Below are 27,575 nucleotides of genomic sequence, written 5' to 3' on the forward strand. Positions count from 1 at the left end.
GGGAGGCGAAATTAGCTAAAGAATGATGATGGATTCAACCCAGATCTGTGACTGGGGGTGAGTGTCTGAAAAGTTTCAGCGCTCCGTCCATCATCTCCTTGTGTTTGCTTTGTTTGCCCTAAGTTGGCAGGGTATGCCCAGAGGTGGGTCCCTTGCTTACTTTGCCACTGGATTCAAGCTAGCCTGGCTGATGAGGGTTGTTACCCCGAAACCAGTCCCAGGATGCTTGTTTCCGGTCCAGGGAAGACATGGCTTGGCAGTTCGGGCTGGACTGTTCCCTTGAGGTACAGGATCAAGACTGATTTGCATATAGCTATGTGTGAACTGGGGTGGTGAAGTGAGCCAAAGAAAAAAGATGGATTGAACCCAGATCTGTGACTGTGGGTGAGTGTCTGATAAGTTTCAGCACGCCGTCCATCATTCGCTTGTTTTTTTTTTTTACAACACTAGTAGTAGCTCAAGCTGATTTTCATTTAACTTGAGTAGGTCTTGTTACAGAAAAGGTTGGAGACCCCTGGTCTAGTAGTAGTATCGGACTGGCCCATAGGATCATAAGATCTGCCTTCATTGAGCGAAAGATCACAGATTGCTCACCCTTAAGAGAGGAGTCCACAGTGCCGAATTTTTTATTGTGATTGCAGGTGGTGGACCCTGCACTCATTTTTGGGGACCTGGACATACTTTTATCATTAGATTATGTACCAGAGTTACAGAGAGAAAGGCTGAAAAGGCAGAAAGAAGGAAAAAGAGAAAGGAACGAAAACATGGACAAAAGGAGACGGCAGGGGTGAAATAGAATCTGCAAGAGATAAAGGGCCAGATGTACGACTCATCCAATTTGCGAGTCTCAAATTGAGTCGTTTTGCGACTCGCAATTTGCGACTCACAAATTGGAATTTACATCAGTGTCTCAGGCACTGTTTTTGATTCCTAATGGGGTCGCAAATTGCCTGCCTCATTAATATTCATGAGGCAGGCACAATTTGCGACCCCATTGGGAATGGCTAGCACTCCCAGGGATGATGGCCTGCTGGGGTCAGCAGACCACCATGTCATTGACTGCTTTAAAATTTTTTTTTAAAATGCAGCCTGTTTTAAACGGGATGCATTTAAAAAAAGAAAAATGAAACGTTATTGTTTCATTTTTTAAGAGTAGGCAGTGGTCCGTGGGACACATATGAATGAGGCGATCGCGCAATATCTAACCTCCAACGAGGGGTCTGTCTCCAGTGTTGAGATCCTATGGGAGGCACTGAAGCCTACCCTGCGGGGAGTAGACATATCCTGGTGCGCGGCAGCACGTAGGAAGCGCAGGGAAGAGTTGACACGAGCAGAGGCAGGCATAGTGGCGCTGGAGCGGCAGAGCCAGGATGCAGGGGGGCGGGGGGGGGGGGGCAGGCTGTGAGACAGCTGCTCCTAGCTCAGCAGTCCTGTGTTGCTCTCCTGATGGACGATAATTCGCATGTATAGACAGGGTTTAGGTGGGATGTCAGATAGAAAGGGAATCAAAACACTGTTCAGTTTGTATAATAATTGTTTTGAAAAACACAAAAAATTGTGAAACAATTTTACTACAAGTATTTACAATTGTGGATTGTGTCCCAAGTGAAATTATGAACCAAGGCATGTGAGTAACATTTGTGAAACAATATGTGCAGGTTTCAAATAAAGTTTGTTATCTACAAAACCGACCCATTTCTTTTTTTGGAATACATAACATCTATAGGATACTAGAATGTCAATTTATATGGGTTCGCTTTTTCTCAGTTGTCGACGGCGTTTCGACTCTAGCATGGGTATAGAGTCTCTTCAGGACTTATGATGAAGGGGACATCTGATGTTGGAATTGCTCAAGGAAGAAGAAGTGCGTGAAACCTGTGAACAGGTGAAAATAAAAATAAAAAATTACTCACTAGGAAACCCACCCGGGTTCCCTAGCAAGTGCGTGACTCAAACATCTCCGCGGGGTGCACAAGGGCTGTCCTTTAGGTTTCAAGTCTTCCTTTTTATGCGACGATATGATCCTTGTGTATTAACGGGCGCTGGATCGCAGTCACGGCAGTCTAGGTCGAGTCTTTGTGTAAGTAAGGAAGGCTCTATGGTGAGGAACTGCCTTTGTCCGTCCTCGCTGACACTTGCTAGGGAACCCGGCTGGGTTTCCTAGTGAGTAATTTTCTATTTTTATTTTCACCTGTACACGTGTTTCACGCACTTCTTCTTCCTTGAGCAGAGACCCTATACCCATGCTAGGGTCGAAACGCCATCGACAATTGAGAAAAAGCGAACCTATATAAATTGACATTCTATCATCCTATAGATGTTATGTATTCCAAAAAAGAAACGGGTCACTTTTGTAGATAACAAATATTATTTGAAACCTGCACATATTGTTTCTTTCACAAATGTTACTCACATGCCTTGGGACACAATCCACAATTGTAAATACTTGTTGTAAAATTGTTTCATAAATTTTTGTGTTTTTCAATACAATTATTATACAAACTGAACAGTGTTTTGATTCCCTTTCTATCTGACATCCCACCTAAACCCTGTCTATACATGCAAATTTTCGCTCTTATATTATCAATTCAAATTAAGTATCTTTCCCCACAGGAACCATTGTTTTCTTAGAATACTTAATCACCCTGGTTCCGTTGTGAGTAGGGTTCCCTTGTTTTCCTTTTCGGTCTCCTGATGGACGAGGCCCGACAAATATGGTTGGCAATACGTAGCAGCATATGCCAATGGGGGGACAAGTCCGGCAAGATGCTGCATCGGCTCTGCCAGGGCGCCTTTCATTCCCTAGCCCTCCCAGGTGTACAGCACAAGGAGAGGCACTGATTACAGACCCTATGGCCATAGCAGAGAGTTTTGCTACATACTATGCAGATCTGTATGCCCCCAAAGAGTGTTTGCCGGAGCCTACGGTAGACAAATTCATAGCAGATCTGCCGCCCAAAGCGATATCGGATGCGGTGCGTGATCGACTGGAGCTACCCCTGACGGACAAGGAACTGGGCACAGCCCTGGGTGAGCTCAACTCCGGAAAGTCACCTGGACCCAATGGGTTCCCAAGTGGGTTTTTCAAATGTTACAATTTACAGCTGGCCCCTTATTATCGGGCAGTGGTGGAGGAGGCTAGAGAGAAGGGCCCGCTCCCCCCGGATTGGAGGCATGCAGAGGTGGTGGTGACGGCGTCGTTACGGGTGGCAGGAGCGGTCTCTTCCTCCTTCTCTATCAGATGGGGCACTCGGTAGGGTTGCCTCCTGTCGCCATATTTATTTGCCCTGGCTATGGAGCCATTGGCGGTGTGGGTGCGCATTGACACACAGATACGGGGCTTTGAGTGGGTTCTGGGCCTGTCAGAAAGGATTGCACTGTACACAGACGATGTCCTTGTTTTCCTCACAGCTTTGGACAGGACAGGACCATGGCTCCTCTGGGTCATGCAAATATTTGGGGAGTCTTTGGGGCTATACTTGAACTCCTGCAAATCTACTCTGTGAGTTCTGGGGGATCGGGCGAGAGTGGGCACCTGGGCGTCCACACTTCAGGTGGCAGTGGGTAGCCTGAAATACTTAGGGGTATTCCTCTTCTATGTGCCGCCCATCTCCTGGGAGCGGAATCTGGCTCCAGTATGGGAGCGAGTCCGTGCAGATATTAAATCCTGGTCACACATGCCTTTGACCTTGTACGGGAGATCAGCAATATTTAAGATGGTGGCGCTTTCCCGGCTACTGTACCAGCTACAGAATCACCAGTACCCGATCTCACCCAGATGGTTCTGGCTGGTGAATTCTGTGCTTGGGCAGTTCCTATGGGAGGGGGGAACAGTGCGCGTGGCACTGCGCACATGTTTTATATCCACATACTGTGGAGGACTTGCTATCCCAGACATTCTCTCGTATTACCAGGCCTTACATCTATTGGTCCTTAATCAGTGGTGGTATGGCGACAGGGGAGACTCGGTGTATGCGCTGAAACGTCGACTCATGGGGCCCCACACGCTACACAGGATTCTCTACTTGGCGCCACTGTGTCGCGCATTGCCATGGGTCACGCAGGTATTATTCCAAATTTGGATGCAGGCGTTGCGGCGCATGGGCTGGTGGAACACCTTGACTCGAGAAACCCCTCTTTGGCATAATGGGTGGCTGCCCGGACTAGCGGCCCTGCAGGGCTTCCGGGGCTGGGATGATATTGGTATTTCAACCCTGGTCGATGTTATGAGGGATGTGACACTCAAGTCCTTCCGGGATTTGCAAATCTCTCCTTGAATTCAGCCCGTTGGAGGCAAAGGTCTTCATGGGGGATCTGGAGAAAAAAAGATCTCCCAGATTTATCAATCCCTGGTTACCCATTGCTCCCCCACACTTCAGAGGCTTCGGGGGATTGGGAAGAGGACGTTGGCACGCTGGAGGAGGAGGATTGGAGGGAGTCCTGGGGCAGCCATAGCTATGCGTTTTTGCCTCCTCCAATTTAAATACCTACACAGGGTCTATTTTACACGGGTACGACTGTGGCGGGTGGGATTGATTGCCTCCCGGGAGTGTATTCGATGTGGCCGGGAAGAGTGCACGTTCCTGCATACTGTCTGGCAGTGTCTATCCCTGGACCGATTTTGGAGGGGGGTGTTTTCCTGCTTGTCAGAGGTCTTGGGGTGGGAGCTCCCGCGTACTCCATGGTTGGCCCTGCTCCACGTCATGGAGGGAATAGGGGGTAATATTTATAAACGACATCTCATGCAATTGGGCCTCACATTGGCGAAACGGGATATCGCCAAGGGGTGGAAGGCTCCGCGGGCCCCCTTGGTGGCTGCATGAAAAAATGGCCTGGACTTCTGTATGGGGTTAGGACAGCCTATTTTTGTGGCAGGGGATGCCCACGTAAGCATTACAAAATATGGAAATGGTGGGCGGATTATCGGGGTCTGTGGCTGGAGCTACCAATTGTTGTGGAGGACCATCCATTGGGGTAAATTCTGAGACACGTGGGTCTGTACTGGTGCAGGGTGGGTGGGGGACCTGGGAGGGTGTGTGTAATCGTGCTAAGACTTTTCTGGTCTGAATGACAACTGTGGACAAGACTCAGTGGACACTGTGCGACTTCAGGGGGTGTTGGGGGGCGTTTAGCATTATGTGTATGCTTTTGCCATGCATTCTTGTAATCATTCTAAAACTTTGATTGCTCCCTTGATAATGTATGATTTGATTCTGCAGTTGCCTCTGGGGTGCAGAGCCCTGCAATGTATACGCAATTTGACAATAAAATATGTTTTAAAAAACAAAAAACAATCTTATATTGAATTACGAGTCGCTATTAGGAAGGGATGCCCTTGGCACGCCCCTTCCTAATAGCGAGTCACAAACCCTATTGTGCGAGTCAGTAATAGGTTAATGACTCACAAAATTGGGTTTGTAAATAGGGCAGACCTATATTGTGGTTGCAAACGGGCCGATTTCCCGTTTGCGGCAGCAAAAAAATGGTTGTACATCTGGCCCAAAGAGAGAGGATGTGTAGGGTGCTGAAAGACAGATGTATGAGGTGGCATAGAAACTGTGCAAGCTTGGTCTTCAGCAGTGATGGCACTCAGCAGCACCAGAAGTGGGCTTTCTGACATTTTCTTTTTTTTAAAACAAATTAAGCACTTGGAGCCCAGTTGGGTTTTGTTTGTGCATTTAGTAACACACTCCTTCTAGTTTCCTTCGCTAGAAAAATATTCTTTGGGTTAATTCAAGGGTGAATAATCTCAGGGGGCTACATTTGAGTTTGAGGTCCTTTTGAGATTATTGTTATTACAATATTTGTTTACCATTTCTTTTGAAACTCTGAGATAATTCTACGATTTTCTGTTTGTTTTAATTAACCTGGGAATTCCCATAGGCCAAAGCCCATCGCATAACCCTCCCCTTACCTTTTCACCTACATCGCATTCTTATTATTTTGCCACCAGTCACTCTAACAATATATGTTATCCTTTCCCTCACTTTATTCTTCACCCTGCCCCTTACACTTTTTAGGTCTAACTTGACAGCACAGCTGCCTGCAGACCTAGTGTTTAGCATTTTTTAAATATATATATATATATATATATATATATAGAGTGACCTTTGGCTTCAATAGGTGTATTATTCTCTCATCTCATACTCTTGAGTATTTGGTGCACCATTCCTCTTTCTCTTTGGTGCGTGGTGTGCCATGTATTTGGACTTTGTTTTTTACATCACAGAAGTAAATTGAATCATGAAACAGTAAATGTTTTATCTCAGAGATGCACAGTATAAACGAAGGAATAGTTTTAGGTTTTCAATTTTACAGTCATCCTTAACAAAAACAGTTTAGTCAGAACTCATAATGGTAGCCAGAACTATTGGCTTTGATATTGTTTGTTTTCATTCCTTGCTAATCCTTTCCATTTCCTTACTCTGTACCTAATCTTTACCCTAAACTTTAATGTAAGCCTTACACTGATACCTATCCGTACCCTTCTTAATTTTTTCCCTTCGACTTCTAACCCAACATTTTTAAATCCCAACGTTTTTCTCCTGAAGAAAGATGCCCTCCTCCTTGGAGGAAGGGAAGGTGTATTCTGCCTCTTTGGCCAGTGACTGACGTCTGAGCACAGAGTCGACATATTTGATTAAGGTAATGCATCAGTATCTTAAATGACCTTTTAGAATAGGCACTAAGATTTTGTTTTTATCAGGGCGTGCACAGGGAGTTTAGATGTCAGACATCCTTGTCTTTCCTCGCTTTTGTGCCCCATTTTGGAAACCGAGTCTTCACTCCACACAGGCAATCCAATGCCTGTCCAGCACATTTCATAACTGATAGCATTCTATTAACACTTGGAAGTTTTCGGGGTGCCCTTGGATATGGGACACAAAGATGAAGCCTTTCCTCTTTTAAGGCGAAGAGGTGAAATGTCATGACTTACTGAGGATCTGACTGATCGGGGGTCCTTTATATTTGGTGTTATTATCGGCCATAAAAGCACTCCGGCATGAATAATATTTGCCGAGTATTCGTGCTTGATGAACACATTGGTGCTAAAAATTAGTAATAATCGCTGATATGGCTATTGCTCACAGTAGTACTCTATATTTTTTTTTACTTCTGTTGTGGCAGTTATCTTCCAAAAAAATTTGGTAGTATGTGCCTGACCTAAATATCAAAAAGTGAGCGCAGGACAAAACACACTTTGTTTGCATCATCACTTGCCTCTGAATGACCCCGCGCTATTAAATTGAATCTGACTAAAGAGAAGAGTCCCTAATGCCCTGTGAAGGGTTAGTTGTGGGATAGAACCACGAGAAGTTGAAAGAGCGGGTAATGGGGTGCACTAGAATGTTCCACCAACCAGTTCTCCCCTACTCTGTCAGACTGTGGCATTCCATGGGAAAGACAACTCTGCAGAAGAGGCAGGCCTGTGTCTCTGGAGGGCCAGAGGGTCTGGAGAGAGTCAGTCTTACAGTTGGCTCCATTATTAGATTTTCCATATATTTCATTGGGGATTATAGGCAGATGAACAAACGAGGAACCACTCACGATACAGTGCAAAAATGCTCATGCCTGCAGGGTTCCTGGTCCCGCTTCTCAAGTATCACTTCAAACCCCACAGACCCCCGGCCCTGACCACGCTTTGAGCCCTTGCTGCGAACCTTCTAACCTCCCCACGGGCCTACTTAATGTCATGTGAAGGCTCTTCGCTTAAAATCACCCCTTCGCTGAAAGAGGACTTATAAAAGATGGGTTTTTTTCGGGCATCGAATGCTACGCACACAGGCAGGGATGCCCGGGGCCTGCATCAGGACCGCTGCGCGGGGATGCGCCTCCTTTGGGCCGTTTTTGCGTCTGCCTCAGCCATCCCTAATCACCTCGAATACGCGCATGATGCCAGGAACCAAGATGGCAGCTCGGCCTCCGCTCGGCATCAGCCCGCGGTAAAGATTCTGGGAGGCAGGCGCGGAAAAAAAACACTTTAAAGATAGGAGGTGAGAGATGCAGTCGACTTGACACCGTGCTCCCAATATTTTGTTCGCATTAAAATGCAAAGGGAAAATGCCTCGCCTGTGGCGGCTTTCCTCCCGTGCCGAGAGATCTAAGGAAACGAACAGGCGAAGGAAGGCAGGCTCGAGCTTGTCCGCGAGACAGACATGCACAGCACCGTTCCTTGATGATGTCTGGAAGAGAGTGATCGATGGATCCCGCTGGAATTACCCCCGTGACAGCTCTCGCCACACAGTCCAGCTGCAGATGGCCATGTTCCTAATTAAAATGCAAATTTCTCCTATGATGAGTTCTGCGTGACGTCTTTGTATATTCATTCTTCACAGAACCTTCCGTGGCAGGGATGCCCACGGCTATAACATAAATATATCATGTGCGCCTGTTTGTCCTTTCTTTTCGGGAAAACATCTGCAACTCAGTGAAGAATGTGAGATGGCAACAAGTGTGTGCACTTCTTTTATGTAATATACACGAAAAACAACCCCATCACCCTTCTTCCTGTCTCAGCACTCACTGTCACACCAGCACTAATTTCCCCACCCTACATCCCAGCTCTGCATAAACTGGCATATCTGCAAAGCAAGTTTCGATTACAACTTTCCCCCACCACCTCATGAACATCCATCCTCCAAATCAACAAATGCCATAATACTTCTCCTCCTATACAAAACACCAACACACCATTTAGAACACTTCTCCTGCTATAATCATCCAATTCCCACCCACAAGGCCAATGCACATTATACTTTTCCCACTGTGAACACCCAATGCCTATCCACAAGACCAAGACTCATTTTAACTCATCTCCCCCTGTAAACTCTCAGCCCCCAACCACAAATGTAACGCACATTATAGTGCGTTTCCCTATAAACACTCAAAGTAGCCTGTTAGACCTGTCAGCCTTAGGGTGGTCTTCCCCCCAACTTTTTGCCTTCCTCCTCCATTTTTTCTGACATCCTTTTTGCTGGCTGTCGGACTCTGAGCACTTTACTACTGCTAACCAGTACTAAAGTGCACGTGCTTTCTCTTCTAAACATGGTAATATTGGCTCATACCCACTTGGCATATTTAATGTACTTATAAGTCCCTAGTACAGTGCACCACATGTGCTCAGGGCCGGTAAATTAAATGCTACTAGAGGGCCTGCAGCACTGATTGTGCCACATACTTAAGTAGCCCATGAAACATGGCTCAGGTCTGCCATTGCAGAGTTTGTATGTGCAATTTTAAACTGATATTTCGACCTAGCAAAATAACCTTTTAACCAGGTCCAAACCTATCTTTTAATTCATATAAGTCACCCGTGGGTAGGTCTTGGACAGCCCAGAGGGCGGGTGCAGTGTATTAAAAAAAGACGACATGCACTTTTACATTTTATATGGCCTGGTAGTGAAAAGCTCTTAAATTGGGTTTTCACGACTGCACGGCCTATCCCTCCAATAGGATAACATTGGAGTTGCCTTATTACATTTTATAAGTGTAATTTCCAAATGGGACTAGATAGTTGGTTAAAGTTTGGTCTATCTGGAATCACAATTTAAAATCCTAATTTATGGTGAAGTCAGATTTAAATTATAATTCTGAAAATGATGCTTTTAGAAAGTTATTAACAAAACGAAACAATTGCCAATACTGAGCAATATTCTTAGACTTATTTAACCACAGACCTAAGAGTAAAACAAATAGGTCCTTACTTACAGTTATGCCATCAATTATTTTATTTGGCAAATATCTTTCAATTCAATTTTACAAAAAGTGCTTTTGAGATACATGTGCAAATTACTATAAAAAACTATACACACAAGACTAAATTTGATTGACACCTAACAACCTTCCAGACACCCACACATTCAATGCACACTGTCAGCCATACCTCATACAAATTCATGCACTCGCACCATACATCTTTCGCACCAGGGCAGGTTTAATCACACTATACCAAAATGTTTTAGTGTCCCCAAACCTGGTGTGTTACACTAACAAAACCAAAGTCAAACAACCAAACCAATCCAAAGAACTCTCACAAGGGTGTCGAAAATAATTCTGTTTGGTACAATTTCCCACATCAAACAACCATTAGGCTACACCAGTGGAAATATTACAAAACATGGTTTGTTTGACACAACAAAAAGAAAGGTCGACGCGTTTCGAACCCGACTATTTGAGGGGTTCTCATCAGGACCATGAAGTTTTTATTAAAAAAAACAGACCAAATCTGCTGTCTTAGAAGAACCACAAAGTGAGTGTTCAACATTGCGGGGGAAGAGAAAAGGAATAGTCTTGTGTAGTAACTTTTCTGAAATCAAATGCCAATTCAAGTAGATCCTCCCTGTCCAATTGCTGTCTCACTGGGCGTTACGCTCCATTTTTGAAAAGTGCATAAACCAGTCTTTCAAGATGATTCCTCCGTTGTTCACAAAGCACCGTCCACGAACTCGAAGTTCGGCGTGTGACGCACTGCCCGCAATGAATCCTGGGTTTTTAGAAAGTTGGCATTCTCTTGCCTTGGCCATTTGGTGCCTGCAGCCTGTCTCTGGTCACATGACTTGATGTAGTTGGCAGTTGGGTCTTTGTGTAGTCATCCTAGAAATCCACACACTTTGGGAGCTTAGCTGTGACTAAATGGGCAATCACTGGCAGGATGGGAGGGAGGAGCTAAGCCCAACCGCACTTAAACCTGAGTAGGCTGTGTCTTGCCGCCACACAAAGGGCTGCATATCCTCTTAGTCTGGGGTCAGGGAAGGGAAGGCAGGGCATCTGTGCTTTTCAAAGGTTTGCCTCTAGAAGCTTCCCACTTCAAAAGCACAACTGCATATAAAAGAAGGACCTCAGACACCACCACTTCAGTACACTACTGGACCTGAGGATACTTTGCAGGAAAAAGGAATGCAGTTCTGCTGAAGGACTGCCACTCTGCTGCACTGCACTCTGTTGGACTCCTGCTTTGCTGTGCTGACCTGTCATACTGCCTGCTGCCCTCTTGTCTTGGTGGGAAGGACTGGCCCTGCATCTCTTTAACCCAGAGTGACTCCAAAGGCTCGTTGACTGACCTCCTGATCTGAAGTCTTAGGGACATAACAGGCTTCTAACAACTTTGCACCTGGCCTCTGCCATCTGTGAGTCAACCAAGTGGTGTCACCCCAGTCATAAATCCTTGGAAATGGGGCTAAGGTGTCTAAACGAATGCATCTTATCTGCTGAGTAGCGCATCCCTGAGCAGAACCGATGCATCTCGCTGGCTGAGCAGCGCATACCCGGGCAGAACCAGCTGCTTGGATCAGTCACAATGACCTGCATCGCCCCCGCAGTGCTTGGAAATGACGCGGCACCCTGACGGCGCAGTGCATCCATAGCCCAGGTCCTCGCATCTCTCGTCGAATATATCCTCGACAACGACATAACGGGTCCTCATATCGCAGCTTTGTTGCATATCGGAACCGATGCATCACTTTGGATACGCAGAGCATCTTCAACATGGATCCATGCAATGCTCCCCAACCAGGATTTATGGTACTTTGTTCAGCGGGCTTAACTAGTCCTTTAGCCGTCCCGTGCTCCATGGCAGTCAGCCTGAACTCGTCCTGGGTAGCGTGGCCAGATATCCCTGGTTGGCACTTTGTGGTTTTTCGCGCTGTTTTCACCAAACACTCTAACATTCAATAACTCCAGTTCTACGAATCGAATTCTTGTTGTATTCAGCTTGTTTTATTTATTAAAAACAACTTTATTTTTCTAAATCTGTTGTGTGCTCCTTTTGTGGTGCATTTTCAACGTTTTAATGTTTGAAGTGTTGCACAAATACTTTACAAATTGCATCTGAGGTAAGCCTGACTGCTCTGTGCCAAGCTACCCAGGGGGGTGAGCACAGGTTCATTTGTGGTTTGCTCGTGCCTTATCCTGACTAGGATTGTGGTTGCTGCTTGACCAGGGCTTACACCCCAGTCAACCAACACCAAATTCCTTTCATCGCCCAAAGACCAAAACACAAAACACTTTACCCACGGAAAAAACACCCAACTCCAACACACAAGATTAACATACATTAGAACACTGGGCTGATTATGATGGTGGTGAACCCGCCCCAACAGGCTGTCGGGGGCGGGTTCACCACCAACGTGAGACCATTTTCTGCCTGCCATATTATAATGGCGGATGGTACCTTGGCAGTCGGAATCTCCAACCGCCATGCATCCGACGGGCTCCTTGAGCCTGCTGGTGTTGCGGAGGCCCTCGTATTCCCTTACATGGCAGCGGTGCCTACCAGGCAACGCTGTTGGGATTACATGGTCTATTCCTGCCAGCCTTTCCATTGTGGTTCACCCGCCATGGAAAGGCTGGCGGGATGGGCTTTGGGAGCCTACAACGAGCCCCCCTTTGACCCGGGCACTTTGGTTTTGGGGTTGGAGGGCACCTATGGTGCCCCCTACCTTTTCCTGCACCATGTGGCAGGCACCGCATGTTGTCTACCACGTTGTGCAGAGACATGTAAAAAGTGCATTCATAACATTGCGGCGGGTGTTGCAGCCAGCAGCACGCACAACAATGTTAAGTATGGCACTTGCGGCCACCATGGTGGTGGCCGCATCGTAATAGCACTTGTGGGACCGCCACCTTGTAGGCAGGCGGTCCCACTCCCCGATACGATGTCCGTCCACCATTGTAATCAGCCCCACGGTTCCTTCATACACCACCCACCCAGAAGACCAATATATATCACATTTTTCACACTGTAAACACCTAATGCGTTCATATACCAACATATATTATAGCACATTACCCCCCTATAAGCACGCAACGCCCACCAACATGACTTAACACTTTCCCACACAAACATACCACACACTCCCACAAGAATAACACATATTACACGTCCCCACATAAACAGGCAAAATCCATCCACAAGGTCAGTGTATAACCCTTACCCCTACATTTTACACCCAACATAATGACATCCCTCTTCTGATATCTGCATAAGAAGCCACCCTCAAAAACAGCAAAGAACATAAATCCTTAATAGGGAGATTTATTTGTGCATTTTCCAGACAAACTATCAAGTTTTGTTTTTCGCCACATAGATTAGCTGCTGTCAGTGCTCCCCGAGGTTCGTTTTTTCAGACAACCATACAGCAGAATATGCTTGTAAGAGAGATTACCCTTACATGAGACCGCCCCCTATTTCCATCACACCACTTCACATGTATACAAGCATCATATATTTAGGAGTAACACTGGTTCTTGCTCACTACTTCACCCATCCTTTCACATTCAGTAATCACTAAAACATTCACCCTCAACCAGTCTCACCAGTACTCATACAATTCACCACTAACTACATATAATCCTTCACTATTGTATTTATTTTCCCCAGCAGGTCCTTGTCTTGTAGGTTGTAAATATCTATTCTCAAATGCATTTACTCTCCCTCCCACAAAATTACCTTTTCTCTCAAATTGTACTCCTTTATTCATTATCAAAACCTCTGTCACACCTTTCTACATGAGAAAACTGATAAGTGCGCACTAAAGGATTCAATCACATCCACACTGAGTAGTACTTCGTGATGGACAACATGTCCCTCTCACTATTGCCCAATAGAGATAGAGGACCAGTAACATCCATTGCTAACTTCACCCACTGATTGAGGGGTACAGCAACAGGTTGCTTAGTTGGCGTGCAAGGCACAGGCATCTTGTGACTCAATTCACAAGCTATGCAATTCTTCACTACCTTCTAAATAGCAGTATCCGTCCATAGCCAGCAATATCTTTTCCTGTCCCCACTCTTGCATAAATGTCCTTTGTGGACTTGTTCAACATTTCTTTCCCCCCAAGAGCTACCAGTGGCACCAACCTTGCTGATTTTGCTTGATATCATCAACAATACTAAACGTATCTTGTAGACTCCAAAACTCCATCAAATCACTGCCGGTCACCTCCATCCCTGGCCACCACTGCACAGAAAAACTCTTCTGTTTTCTTCGTTACAACTGACAGACATGCCCAGTTACAGTCCTTTTCATTTATGGCACCATCCTGGATAGCCACAGCCAAGTCCAGTGACGAATCAATATTTCAGCTCGACTGGCCTCCAATTGCTGTTGGTGGACATGATAGACAATCTGAATTCCCATTCCATAACGCTGGGAAATATACTCAACAGGAAATGTGGGTTCTATCACATCAAAAATCCATCTTGCAATTTTTTAAAACTCTTGATATATAAACGTGTACCAAGGTCCAACGACCTACGCTATTGACGAAAGATGTGCTCTACGAGTGAAATCTAAATTGCTTTAGTAACAAACAACAGTCAACCACTTCTCTCTTACGAAATAGTTTGGCTTCCTGTAGCACCGTTGAAGGAAATTATTTTATGGAGGGCTGTTTAATGTAGGCCCAACAAGGCTGGATTTATCAATGTACATCTACTCTAACAAAATGTTGTTTAAGGTGGGGTCTGGAGTGCCTCCAGGAAGGCCCTGCCTTTGAATTCCATTGCAAGCTCCCTCCCTGCCACCCGGCCGGCTTACATGGAGGTATTTGGATGCTGAGGAGCAGGGTGCAGTGATAGGGGGGCTGCTCAGGTGAATGCTAGACTCTCTTCTCCCTAGTGCTGTGCTTCTGCTTGGGGGAATATAACCCAATCCTGAATCCCTGGGATGTTCTGGCCCATAGGCAAATCCTATAAGTATGGCAAAGAACCTGGGCTTGCTGCAGCACCCCACTGTAGAGAGGACTGGAGAAAAGGCTGCCATGACCTTATTTATCTCCCCGAAGGCCACTGGGTTTCATTTAAGTGGCCCAAAGCACCATGACCACTAACCTGCGGTATCTCATGGCTTAACACGACATGGCCCAAATGGCAGCGGTCATGTAGCAAATAAAATGGCTACCCACTTACTTAAATTGCCATATAATTACCTCTAAACAACCACACTGTTCAGGGTTGAAATCTTTTCACCATTCTTAAAGGGTATACCCATGCTGAAATGTGGAGGTGTTAAAATGTGATGCCGCTGGGCGTTTGTCTGAAGACCTCGTTACAAGCAACATTGAAGGCTTTGGAGTCGCAGCAGCACTGGTGGCGGCTCCATGGCTTTGTGGGCTTTCCACGTAGTGAAAAGGAAGTCTATACATCTCGATGCCTGCTTCCAACAATTTTTGACTGCATTCGGCCTTGGAAGTAAAACCGAAACAGCTTGAATGTAATCTACAGCCTGAAACATTTCCTCCGTAAGTGTAACTAAGGCGCTTATTATTGTAACGGTTTCCTGTGTAAAGTGCTCTGTCCAATTTGGGTCTAGCCGGTACCAAAGAAAACTGCAAAATACATATCTCAATGAAACTCATTTACATATTTAATTGTAACCTGACTATGTGACGTACGCTTGTCCCTCCTTGACCAATGTTGGACACCCATGCTGCAAGCATTTGGTGTCCATTATGCCCCTGTTCAAGTGATCCTCCCCTCCCCTCCACCCGGGGTTAATTTAAGTGTTTAAGTATTAAACTAAAGTATCTTCTAACATCAACCTCACCTCTTGTCATATCTCTAGCAGCAGCCCAGCACGCAGCCACAACACTTTCTTCGACATCTATCATAAATGGCAAACCCTTTCTGATCACACCCCACTTCAGACTCAGAATGATACTCGGTGAGACCCCATAATTACTTTATTTATAGGGTCAGAGACTCCATCTCCTATTTGGTGATACTCATCCACTATTTCTGGAAGTAAGACAATTGGGCATTATCCCAGATTCATGGAAAGGTTCAGCGATCATTCCGATCCATAAAAGTAGCAGCAAGGTCCTGCCAGCCAATTATCAGCTAGTAGCACTGATCAATAACGAGGCCAAATACTTTGCGGGAACATTGTTGGAGGAATTGACAACTTGGGCTGAAAATAATGAAATAATCCCGCTAAATCAGACAGGGTTCCGAAAAAACTCCAGCACGATATCCAATATCATGGCAATATCACTGATAACGGACACAACAAAAATGAGGAAAACACAGCTGCATGTCTGTTTCATCGACTTTAGCGCCGCATTTGATAACGTGGAGAGGCCCAAATTGTGCACTAAGCTAGCCAGATGGGGCATCCCAAACACCCTTCTATCCATGTTAATGCTATTACATACCGACACCTGGGTGCAGGTCAAATTAGGTTCAGGGTCCCATCTCTCAAGGAAAATAAAAACAACGAAAGGTCTTAAACAGGGCTGTGTGCTGGTCCCTATCTTATTCAACGTATTCATGGCAGACTCAACACAGACACTTAACACCTGTAATTCCCATGCGCCCAGATTAGGGGGCACCTCATTGTCCAATCTACTATACGCGGACGACATAGTCCTACTTAAGCCACACAGCAGTTGGCTTGCAACATCTTCTTAATGATCTGCAGGTCTACGTAGAGGAAAATAGCCTCTCAAAAAATCTAAATTAAATTAGGACCATGACAATTAATAGCAAAAGAAAAAAGCTATCTATGGCATCTGGGTGCCAAACATATTGAACCAGCGGAGCATTACAATTATCTGGGAGTCTACTTAGATAACAAGCATTTGCAATGCAATAGGTCTCGCAGCATTAAAGTTTGAGTTACTGGCATTGTCTCTGACAATGCTTTGCATAACTTTTTTGTTAATTTACAATTGGTATATAAACATTGTTTATGAGTGGTTAGCTTTTGCTAACAGACACCCTCACAGACCTAGAGCACTGCACGGCTCATATACTCGAATTTGCACTGAAATCGGAAGGCTGCAATGCTGATTGAATGCATAGGGCCCAGGGCCCATGCACTCCTGATGTGCAGTTGAGGCCTACCTTACAGAGGGCCCCACCAATTGTAAATTAAAAAAAAAAAGTTATGCAAAGCATTGTCAGAGACAATGCCAGTAACTCAAACTTCATGCTGCGAGACCTATTGCATTGCAAATGCTTGTATGTATGTTCTTACTGCCTGTTCTGTAATTATCTGCTGAGGAGCGCTGTCATTCTGTCTCCTCGCTTGAAGTAAAAGTCCCATTTCCTTGAAATGTTCCGGTTTTTGGCTTTAAAATTCTGGTCACCATATGCCAAGACCAGAATCAAAGAAGGCTTCCGAGAGCAGTCGGGCGGGTGCAGGCAGAGGTAAAGGCGGGTCAAAGTAAGAACTGTTGAAGGTTCCGCAGTTGGAAATGGAACAGTCCACTTACTTCTATGACCCGTCTTAAGGTCAGATTCTCAATAGTCAGAAATGTTCTTTAGTGGCTAATAAAATTCCAACTACTTGCGAATCCCAAAGGATTCTAGGAAATCTCGCGGGAAGGTACCAATTAGTGTACCGCTGTGTATCAATTAACAAAAAAAACGTGTGAAATTGTACTCTTCTGGATGCACACCAGTGTCAGAGATGCGTTACTCTTGTGAGTTTCTGGGTGTTCACCAACATTTAGGGAAAACTCCCACGATCACTTGCATAAGAATAGATCTGCTCACGGTAATGCAATTTCCATTAAAGAGCCGGAGTGTTAACCTGCTCTGCTCAAATCCCGTTTACAAGGTAAGTGCCACCCACCAACATTGTGCCAATCAGGAGCAACATTTCCTCTCTGCGGTTCCCAGCATGCACTATCACAGGATAGACTGCAGAGCACCTGCTAAGCGAGCAGAAGTCGTTGACCCTGAAATTGAATATTTTAATAAGCCAGGCATTACCAAGCACTACATAGGGGTGTCTGCCGACAAACAAAAACGCACCTCCCAATAATTGCGAGAAACTGCGCACACCGCAAAAGTAAAACAAGTACTAGTATGCAACAAAAAAATAAATATGTTCTCTGAAATATCTGCAATTTACAAGAGTAACATCCTGAGAATATTACAAGATGGGGGTGTATAGTTTTAGGACAATCTATCAAGTGCTATGGGGTTGAAACTAGAAGGAAATGTGTACATTCCCCCGGATTAACAAAGACGCCCACTTGTCCAAAATGTTGGCATGCACGCTTAAAATGCAGATTAATACTGAAAAAAAAAACCCGAAGGAGAAAGCCCGTTGTCATGGGCGCCTGCCTACATACGAAAGGGAGACGGGTCATTGTTTGTGCGCAGAGTAACAAAAGGGCGAGCGGCTCCGAGTAACAAGTGCATCGAGTAACACCTCAGAGTAGAGAGTAACAGCTCGGAGCCCCGGGAGGGAGGGTGGGGGGACTTTGTAAGAAACGAGCCTATATAATCATCTCGCACGTTAGTGCACAGGACGCTTTGAAACACTTCAAGCCAATTGGTTTGAAAACCGCACGCAATTTTCTTCGCTAAAAACCGCCTTATGACCTCTTCAAGGCGCCTAAAACAAAGCACACACTGATAACTCATAGGACAAAGCAGACGCCAGCATTATATAAATATATGAAAGCCACTGACGGATATTGATATATTACCCTTTCCTAAAAGGTTTCACTGGCTCATATTACCCGGAGCAATTTATCCAGGCCTGGCTTTGTTTGCTTTCGGACCCTTGCATTTCTGCACTTTTCGTTACAAACACACAGCTGTCTGTAGCAGGTTGCAAAGACAAGACTATTTACCTACACGGAAAGCGGTCGCTAACGTATCTATGCCTAGCTTTCTCCTCTCACGATAGTGTATACTCTGGCTTTGTGTTATGGGTTGGGGGGTGTCACGAGCTGCCCCGGAGACTGAGCCCGCACCGCCTCGAAGTCATTCATAACGACCCCGGAGCCGCTCACCTGTTCGAGCCCGTTGGCGCTGCAACCGGAGGCGCTTCCTGCCCGGGATCCGGTCCGTTGTCTCCGACACTGGACTTCAAACCGCTATGTTAGACACGACCAATGGAAGGAGCCAAGACCCCGGGGAGACCCACACCTGAGGCTCGGCTGCTCCCCCCCTCCGTCTAGCCGACACCGCTCTCCCATGAGGCCCAGGCGCAGACTCTGTGCCGCTCCCCTGGGCGGGCCCGCACCTGCTGCTGACTTTTGAATTAGCAGGGAGGGGCCGGCCTCGGAGTCAGGGTGTTGTCTGCGCGTTAATCAGGAGGCGAAACTCCGTGGGCCGAACAGGTGTGGGCGGAGTCTAGGCGCAGATCAGGGGGGCGGGGCGGGGCGGGGGCGGGTTCCATTAATCTAACTCGTCACATCAGCATAGAGCCATAGAACTACGAGAGAAAAAATTATCTGTGCATTAAAATTTAGGAAACGATTGTTATTCTCTGTTTTCACGAAATAATAATTAATTATATGTCCAGCTGTTTTATAGAATAATCTCGCATTTAGGATTGTACTTTACAGCCTGCATTATTGTTTTGAAGTCCGGCGTAGATTACTTTTTGACTTTACCTGGTGCGCTGTGGTCCATTGCTGTCCCCCCCTATCTTGTTTCTTAATACTCGCGGGTCATGTAACGTGCTCAAGTTTCTGGCCAGTGGAAGTGCGCCCGCAAAACAAAACCTATCGTGGGGCGGGACTTCCGTTATGTGAAGCCCGCGCCCACGGAGTGCCTGGTGGAGCACCGAGGGAGAGCCCCGCGGTCGGAGGTTGCACAAGTCCGGAGTGCCGGTGAGCGGTGAGCGGGGAGGGGGGGATGCCTGTATGTGTGCGTGTGTCTGTGTGTGCGACGGCGGTGGGGTGGGAGGGGTGGGGGGGTGTCTCTCCGTGCGTGTATGTGTGCTTGTTTATGTGTGTGCGCATGCGTGCAGGGGAAGGTGTGTGTGTGTGCGATGGGGGTCTCTGTATGTGTGCGTGTATGTGCGCTCGTGTGTGTGTCTCGGTGTGTGCTCATGCGTGCAGGGGAAAGTATGCCTGTGTATGTTTGTTGCGCTTCCCAGGAGACAGCCACGGGCGTGTTCGCGCACACCTGGCTTGCGCCGATCGCCTTTTGCGAGATGCGCGCGCCAGGTGCTGTCTCCTTGGAAGCTGAGTCAGTAACAAAAGATCTCTGGCGAGACACAGCGTTTACGCGCTGTTTTCGCTACGAGACCTAAAAAAGGATTGTTTACCCAGCAACAAGAAGAGATCAAAAGGAAAGGGACGATCCTTGCCTTAACCATGAAAAGCTTATCATCCAAACTACTGGGCCCTACGCTGAGCTCTCTCTTAGTGGTAGCACGGGTCAAAATCCTACCTACTATTACCTATGGCAGTGTAGCACTTCGCGGGAGAGATACCATTCTTCTGGACAAAACGCTTGTAAAAGCATACATAACTATGTTCAGCCTCCCGAACTATACCACTCCTGTGCAATTCCGACTGGAGTTTGGCCTGTTAATGCAAACCTGGGCCAGCCATGGAGCATATATCAACTGTTGGAATAAAATGAGAACATCAAACCCTAACACATTAAACCACCTGTTGTGGCAAGAACTACAACAGTGGGAGAATTTGCCTGCAAGACTGTACCTTCAGGCAGCACTGGCAAATACAGGCTTATCGCCCTTATGGGATACACACTGTCACCATTCAATAAAAAAAAAAAATAGTGTGGAAGTCGCTGAAAATACAGTCACTGGTGGAGGACAAAACTACTTTTTCTGTCAGAGCTCATGCTTGCATGACCTTGAATTCGTACAAGACCCTAGCCCCGCAACAATACTTTAACCCGGGCTATCCAAAAGCACTGAAACTAAAATTCCTAAAGTTACGACTCTGAGTGATGCCATCCACGCAGCATCTTCCACCATGGAAAAGGGTGCAGACTTTCACAGTATGCAGCTTGTGCAAAAATGGCCAGGGGGACATCATCCACACCATTTACTCTTGCACGGAAATGCTTCAAGGAAGGAGGCAACTACTAAAAATTCCCTTTAATCAAAGGGGGATTCGGAGAAGGAGGCAGGAAGTTTTGGCCTGCTTCAACCCAGCATCACTGCAATTCAACACTAGACTAGTTAGATTTCTTGAAGCAGCCCGGGCAAAAATGCCAAACTGACACTAAAGCTTTTGGCATTGGAGTCTCTGGCCGATCAATTTTCGCAGGGAGAGCCCCAAGTCGATGCAGGTGACTGGGTTACTTACAAAGGTTGCTCCCGCATGTCTAAATTTGTCTGTTTTAAAGCAATAGAAGCGTTTTACATTTCCATTATATTGATATTTTATTACTGTGGTCGAATATTTTATATATGGTTTTATTTTGGCATGTATTGCAATAGTTTTAAGTAACTCTGCAAAATAAAATAAACTTTCAAACTTTCTATTTGGTGATCGTCTGTTCTACCAATTCCCTTAATGGTGCATCCCTTCAACGGGCACTAACCAGTTTCTTTTTGACTGTAAGCCATGCGCTTTCTTTCTGCCCAGCACTTCCAGAACCTGACTGTGATGCCCATCATTTCTGACCACCCTATTACTAACTATATGTCGATGGGTCAATCCCAGTTCAGCCAATCACTTTCATGCACTCAATTGATGGCATTTTACCTGATCATGTGTGCAAAAAACCTAAAAGAAAGAGCACTTCATTGCCAAGACTGGTGAGCAATTTCTTGTCTTTGCCAATGCTTTTTCGTTTACACTCTGTATAATTTTTTTAGCCATACATGTATATTTAAAAATATGTCTTTAGGTTGCAGTAATTAAAAGCCCAAATCACAATTTTGAATCATATTTTCTTGTGATGTGCATTGAAACTAAAACTAGTTTTAATATCAATTTAAATAAGCCTGATTCCAATTAAGCATTTCCATTAAATTCATAGGCAATTGTTACTGTTTTATGAAATGTCATTTTTTTTATTGCAAGCATATGGCTATCACCATTAGGTAGCTGCATGTTTTTTTCTGGCAGAGGCATGCAATAAGGAATTTTAAAAACTGAACAATTACACTAGCTTGTCAAGGTCAAACCTATTTGTTATCCAGTGTCTTGATCTTCCAGCCATGCTAAAGAATTTGAGGCCTGAAGTTAGCTAAAATCATTAACCTTTTCCCCTTTTCATCATCCCTGTTAGGGAATGTTTTCATCATTAGGGAATGTGTAGGAATCGCTATTATTTTTGTGAAACCTTCATGCATAAGAAATTGCGAGTCCTAAATAGCGATGTCTTAAAAATCGCTAATAAGGATTAGCAATTCCTTATCTTGATGCATGTGCCCCAGTGCCTTTTATTTATGTGTTATTTAAAAAAATGATCACTATAAGGCAATGGGGCACATGCACCAGGATAAGGAATTCCGATTCCTTAATAGCGATTTGTAAGGAATCGCTATTTAGGAGTCGCAATTCCTTATCCATGTATGAATCGCAAAATAAATAGCGATTTCTACACATTCCCAAATAGTGAATCGCAAATATTGATTCGCTATTAGGGAATCCTTTCCCATTCATTTCTATGGGCCTAGAGGCCCATAGGAAAGAATGGGAAAGCATTCGCAATTTGTGATTACCACATAAATAATCGCAAATTGCAAATCCAATTGCATGGGTGCTAGGGACCTAAGGCCCCCCTGATGCACCTCCAGTAAAGGTAAGTGTGCAGATGTCGCACACACACATGCCCTATGGGCATGTGTATGCACCACATGGTACTTAAAAAAATTCAATTTTTTGCATTTATCTAAGGATTTGCACATTAACATCAACTTGAAGGTTTTTTTTACATATCCTTTTTATTGTCATTTATATGATTAAATTCTGTACCGTCCATACATCATTTTCCGTTACAGCAGAGCCATTATTGTAATAGCAGAAGAAATAAGAAACAATCAGTATGATAGAACTTATATTCCAGAATTAATGCCCATACATATCCATCTGTGCAGGCCTTCCACATCGCATATTCCACTCTAGTGTGATGTCAACCATCTGATATCCAAACTTTGCTCATATGCTCCTGCCGCAACCAGTTTATTGGGAGAGATCATGTTCAAGTCTGTACTAATTCCTCTCATATTTATGCAATGTGTACGTCTTACTTATAAATGACAGTGGAAAACAAAGAAAACTTACTAAGGTATCTGTGAAATATGTGATGCCAAACTGAAACCTATTAAACTACTGCATCTACCGGAGGTCCTTCGTCTGCTAATGTACCTTTTTGGAGTAGAATCATGATTCACATTAACTATCTTATCTAATGGGTCGAGAGGGTTCCCGGGGAGGGCGGAAAGAGGATACAGAGGGATGTGGGCAAGTGTGCCTAGTCCACCAATATGCCCTGGCGGGGGAATAAACAGGGGGAATCACCCATAGGTTCTCAGCCTCGCTATAGTTCTAAGTCCTTCCAGGCAAATGCCGCCATCTCCACTTGCCCGCTGGGCCTGCTAAGAAACAGTCCCATTTCTAAACCAGTTTTGTGACCAGCCCCAATTCTGGTCCTGAAGTGTCTGTCTGCATGTCCCGTCCGTCTCTTTACGTGTATACCATGCCCCTAAAATTTCTGTCCAGGGTTCGGCCAGTGATTTACGCCTTTTGGTGACCTTATCTTTCCGCAGCAAAGCCCTTTCCTCAGCCCTGGTCCAACAGGAAACATTGCTTTCCCAAAAAGCCATAAGCGGATGTCCTGCTGTCCTCCATCTGAGAGCTATCCTCTGTTTAGCCAGGAGCAAGGCTAGATCTACGAACCTGTGTCCCATAGGTTTGGATTTAGGCCTTGGAAGAGTCCCAGTAAGCACACCTCCGGTGAACCACCCATACTACAGGCCAAAACCTTATTAAGAGTTCCAACTACCATGGTCCAGTACTGTTGTAGTTCCCGACAAGACCGCACAATGTGATCAAAATCAGCATCTATCCTGGTACATCTGGCACAAGATTAGTCGTGCCTCCCAGATACTAAATCCAATTAGTGTGGCGTAAGGTAAGTTCTATGCAATATGTCAAACTATATTAGTTTGAAGGCTGCATTCCATGAAACCTTTTTGGCTACCCAAAGCCCTCTTCCATTCCTTCTCAGTTAATTGTCTATCCAGGGTGCCCTCCCACCCCTCCCGAAGTCGGTGTAGAAGTCGCTGAGACAGCTCCGTTATTTATTTTAAAAAAAATCTTTTTATTGGTTTTAAGTAACAAACATTTGCATTACATAAGTACAGTAGTCTACAATAGTTGGTGAGTCCAGTTATCCAAAAATATATCCTTGGATCAAATTGTCAGTGTGGTACATACAACTCGCAAAACCATTATGTACATCTTTGGGCAGTCCATTACAGAGGTCTTTCTCTGACAGTTACTCTGACTGGTCTAGTACTTCCAAACTTCTAAAATACGGTTATGTGAGGCCTGTCCAATCCCAGCAATACTCTTGAACGGATCAAAGTACCATTTTGCAACATTCCCACTTGCATGCTCCATTCTCTGGCATAAGCAACACCCTGTCCCCTCCCATTCCACACACCAGTACAACAGTCCCCTTTCGCATTTTTAAGCAGATAACACGTTAGGGGGGCCCAAATATCATTTGGTCTGAAGGGCAACCGGTATCAGCTCCGCATACGAAGCGAGTCTTTCCTGGCAGGTAATAAGATCCTCCATCCATGTCTTAAACTTGGGAGCTCGCCCTCTCCCCCATCTACATGCTACCCGTCGTTTGGCTAAAAGTAATGCCATGGCAATGAAACGTCTATGTTCCGCTTTGATGTGTGCAACATAACCCAATAACGCTACCAGGGGGTCTGGCATCAATGTTGCATCTATCATTTGTTGTAATGTCGCAAAGACTTGTTCCCAATAGTCTTTAACTCTCGGGCAATCCCATGCTAAATGCAAGAAATCCGCACCTGCCATTCCACATCTGTCACAGCAGTCATCCTCTCGCTATTTAAACCGGTGCATCTTAGCTGGTGTATAATATAGTCTGTGTAGGAATCTGTAGTGTATAATTCGGAGTCTACTACGCACTGACACCCTTTCCGTGTTTAGACAGCAGGTCTCCCATTGCACATCGGATAGCGGCCTCCTCAGTTCCACTCCCCACTTATCACGTGCCTGCCGGGCTGTTCTCTTTCGTTGTGTGTGCTATATGTTAGAAATCATGGACACTAGCCTCGTAGGCTTGTCCCTGTCTAGTAGTAGTTGGAGTGGGGCCAGCACCTCCGGCTCATACGGAAACGTTGGAGTAAGCGTCTTTATACTATGCCTTAAACGTATATACAAAAAGAGTAAGCGTCTTTATACTATGCCTTAAACGTATATACAAAAAGACATCTAGTGGGGTCCGCGACTCTATTGGGCACATATGCTCAATTGTGCGGAATTGCCCCTCATGATACATATCTCCCCACACCCTCACACCATACGTATCTTGAAAAACCCTGAAAAGCTCCTCTTGAAGCAGTGTGATGTCCGGGTGATATGCAAGGGGCAACAACGAGGAGTACACCCAGGGCACCCCCAGCATGTCAGAAATGTTGTACCATGCTGCAATTGTGCTTTGTAGTGCAGTAGGTTGACGTGTTCTTTTCTCCAGCTCACTGTATAATGCTCCTTCCAGTGGAACAGGGTGGGCCAACCAGTGTTCCGCTGCTACTTGGGGCATGTATCGAGGTTGTTTCACCCAATACCACATAAAATGGGCCTGTGCTGCCAGGAAATATAATTCAAAGTCAGGGATTCCGAAGCCTCCTTGTATATAAGGTCTAGTCAACACTTCCCACTGTAATCTGAGTTGTTTGCCACCCCACACTAGCCTGATTAACTCTGATTTAAGTGTCTTAAAAAATGCGACCCAGGGTGGTATGGAATGTTCAAAAATAAATACAGGAGCTGTGGGAGTACCACCATTTTAATCAACGATGCTCGACCGGCCATGGACAGTGGAAGTGCTACCCATCTCGTCACGTTATCACTCAGTTTGTTCACTAAAGCCCCGTAGTTTGCCCTCATAAGCTCCTCTTTATTTCTCGTGATTATGATCCCTAGATACTTGAGCTCATCTTCGCACCATATAAGGTGATGTCATCCGCATATAACGAGACAAGGATTTGACGCTGGTAACAAAGTAGGGCCTTGTCATCGTGGCTTTGTCTCAATTTCGCTGCTAGCGGCTCCACTGCCAACGCAAATAGTAGCGGAGACAGGGGACATCTCTGCCTAGTAGCCCTAGTTATGTCAAACTCTCTCGAAGTGTGTCCGTTAATCAACACCTTGGCCACTGTCCCAGTGTATAGCAATTGAATCCCTGCCAAAAACAGTGGCGGGAAACCCATTCCAATGAATCGAACGCCTTAGTGGCATCTAGAAACACGGCCGCTACGGGTAGGTCCGGGGAGATAGTATGTAAGATTGCAAACAGAGTCCGCAAGTTATGCGAGGTGGCCCTCCCGGGTACAAAGCCCGATTGATCCGATAATACCAAATGCTCCATAAGTAAACTCAGCCTTGGCGCTATGATCTTAGCCAATATTTTTGCATCACAATTAAGGAGCGACAGCGGCCTGTAGGAGTCGCAACAGTCAGGAGCTTTACCGGGCTTCAAAAGTGACATTATGAGTGCTCCTCTCTTGGTCGGGGGTAACTGACCCACTTCCAGCGCATCTTCGTAAACTTCACCCAGCACCGGGGCCATGATCTCAATGTAAGTCTTATAAAATTCCACTGGGATCCCATCGGAACCCGTAGCTTTGCCAGATTGCATGTTCATGATGGCCTCTCTCACCTCATCTAACTCGAATGGTGCGCATAGAAATGCTCTCTGTGTATCACTAAGCCATCCCAACGCCACATCCCCTAGGAACCGATCTAGGTCCACTGCTGCAGCTCCCGTCGTAGTATATAAAGCGTTATAATGTTCCAAAAATATGTTAAGCATAGCGTGGTTAGTTCGACACACAGTTCCAGATGTATCTCGTATCTCTGTAATGTAGTTTGCGCAACGCGGTCCCTTCATTTTCTGCGCAAGTATGCGCCCTGGCCTATCCCCCTCACCATAGTTCCAGGCTACCCAGTGCTTACTTTTAAATCTCGCCTCTCTCTGTGCTTTGTCCATGTATAGCGTCAACTTTTCCCTAAAGGCTACCTGTGCACTTTTATGTGGGGTCTCAGCAAGCTCAGCTTCTAACCGTTTTAGGTCCCCCTCTAGCGTCCTAATCTGAGCTTGTATATCTTTAAGTACGCCTGCTCCCTTCCCTATACAGAATCCGCGTATTGTGACTTTAAATGCCTCCCATACTAGCACCACACTGGCAACTGAGTCCCTATTCCGCCTAAAGAAATCACTTATCTCCTCCCTCAGTTCCTCTTGAAACACCGTATCTAATAAGATAGAGCCTCCAAGGGCTACGCGGTACATTAAAATCTGTAGAAGAAAGCGCCATGAGTACCAGTGCGTGATCAGAATATGTTCTAGCAAGATGTCTTGTGGCAGCTATCGCAGGTGCGAGTCCTCTGGACACTAAAAAGTAATCCAATCTGGCCCACGAGCGTGCGTGTGCTGTGAAATGAGTACCTTCCCTCCCCTGTGGGTGTCCATGCCTCCAAGAGTCTATCAAACAATAAGTCGTCTTAATTTCTTCGAGTACTGCTTGGGCTTTGGTATAGTGATGTGGAGCGGAGTGGGATCTATCTAGGCTTGGATTATACGTGACGTTAAAATCTCCTCCCCAAATGACATGTGTGGCTTCCTTCTCA

This window comes from Lissotriton vulgaris, chromosome 9 (genome assembly GCF_964263255.1).
Source record: "Lissotriton vulgaris chromosome 9, aLisVul1.2, whole genome shotgun sequence".
NCBI lineage: Eukaryota > Metazoa > Chordata > Amphibia > Caudata > Salamandridae > Lissotriton > Lissotriton vulgaris.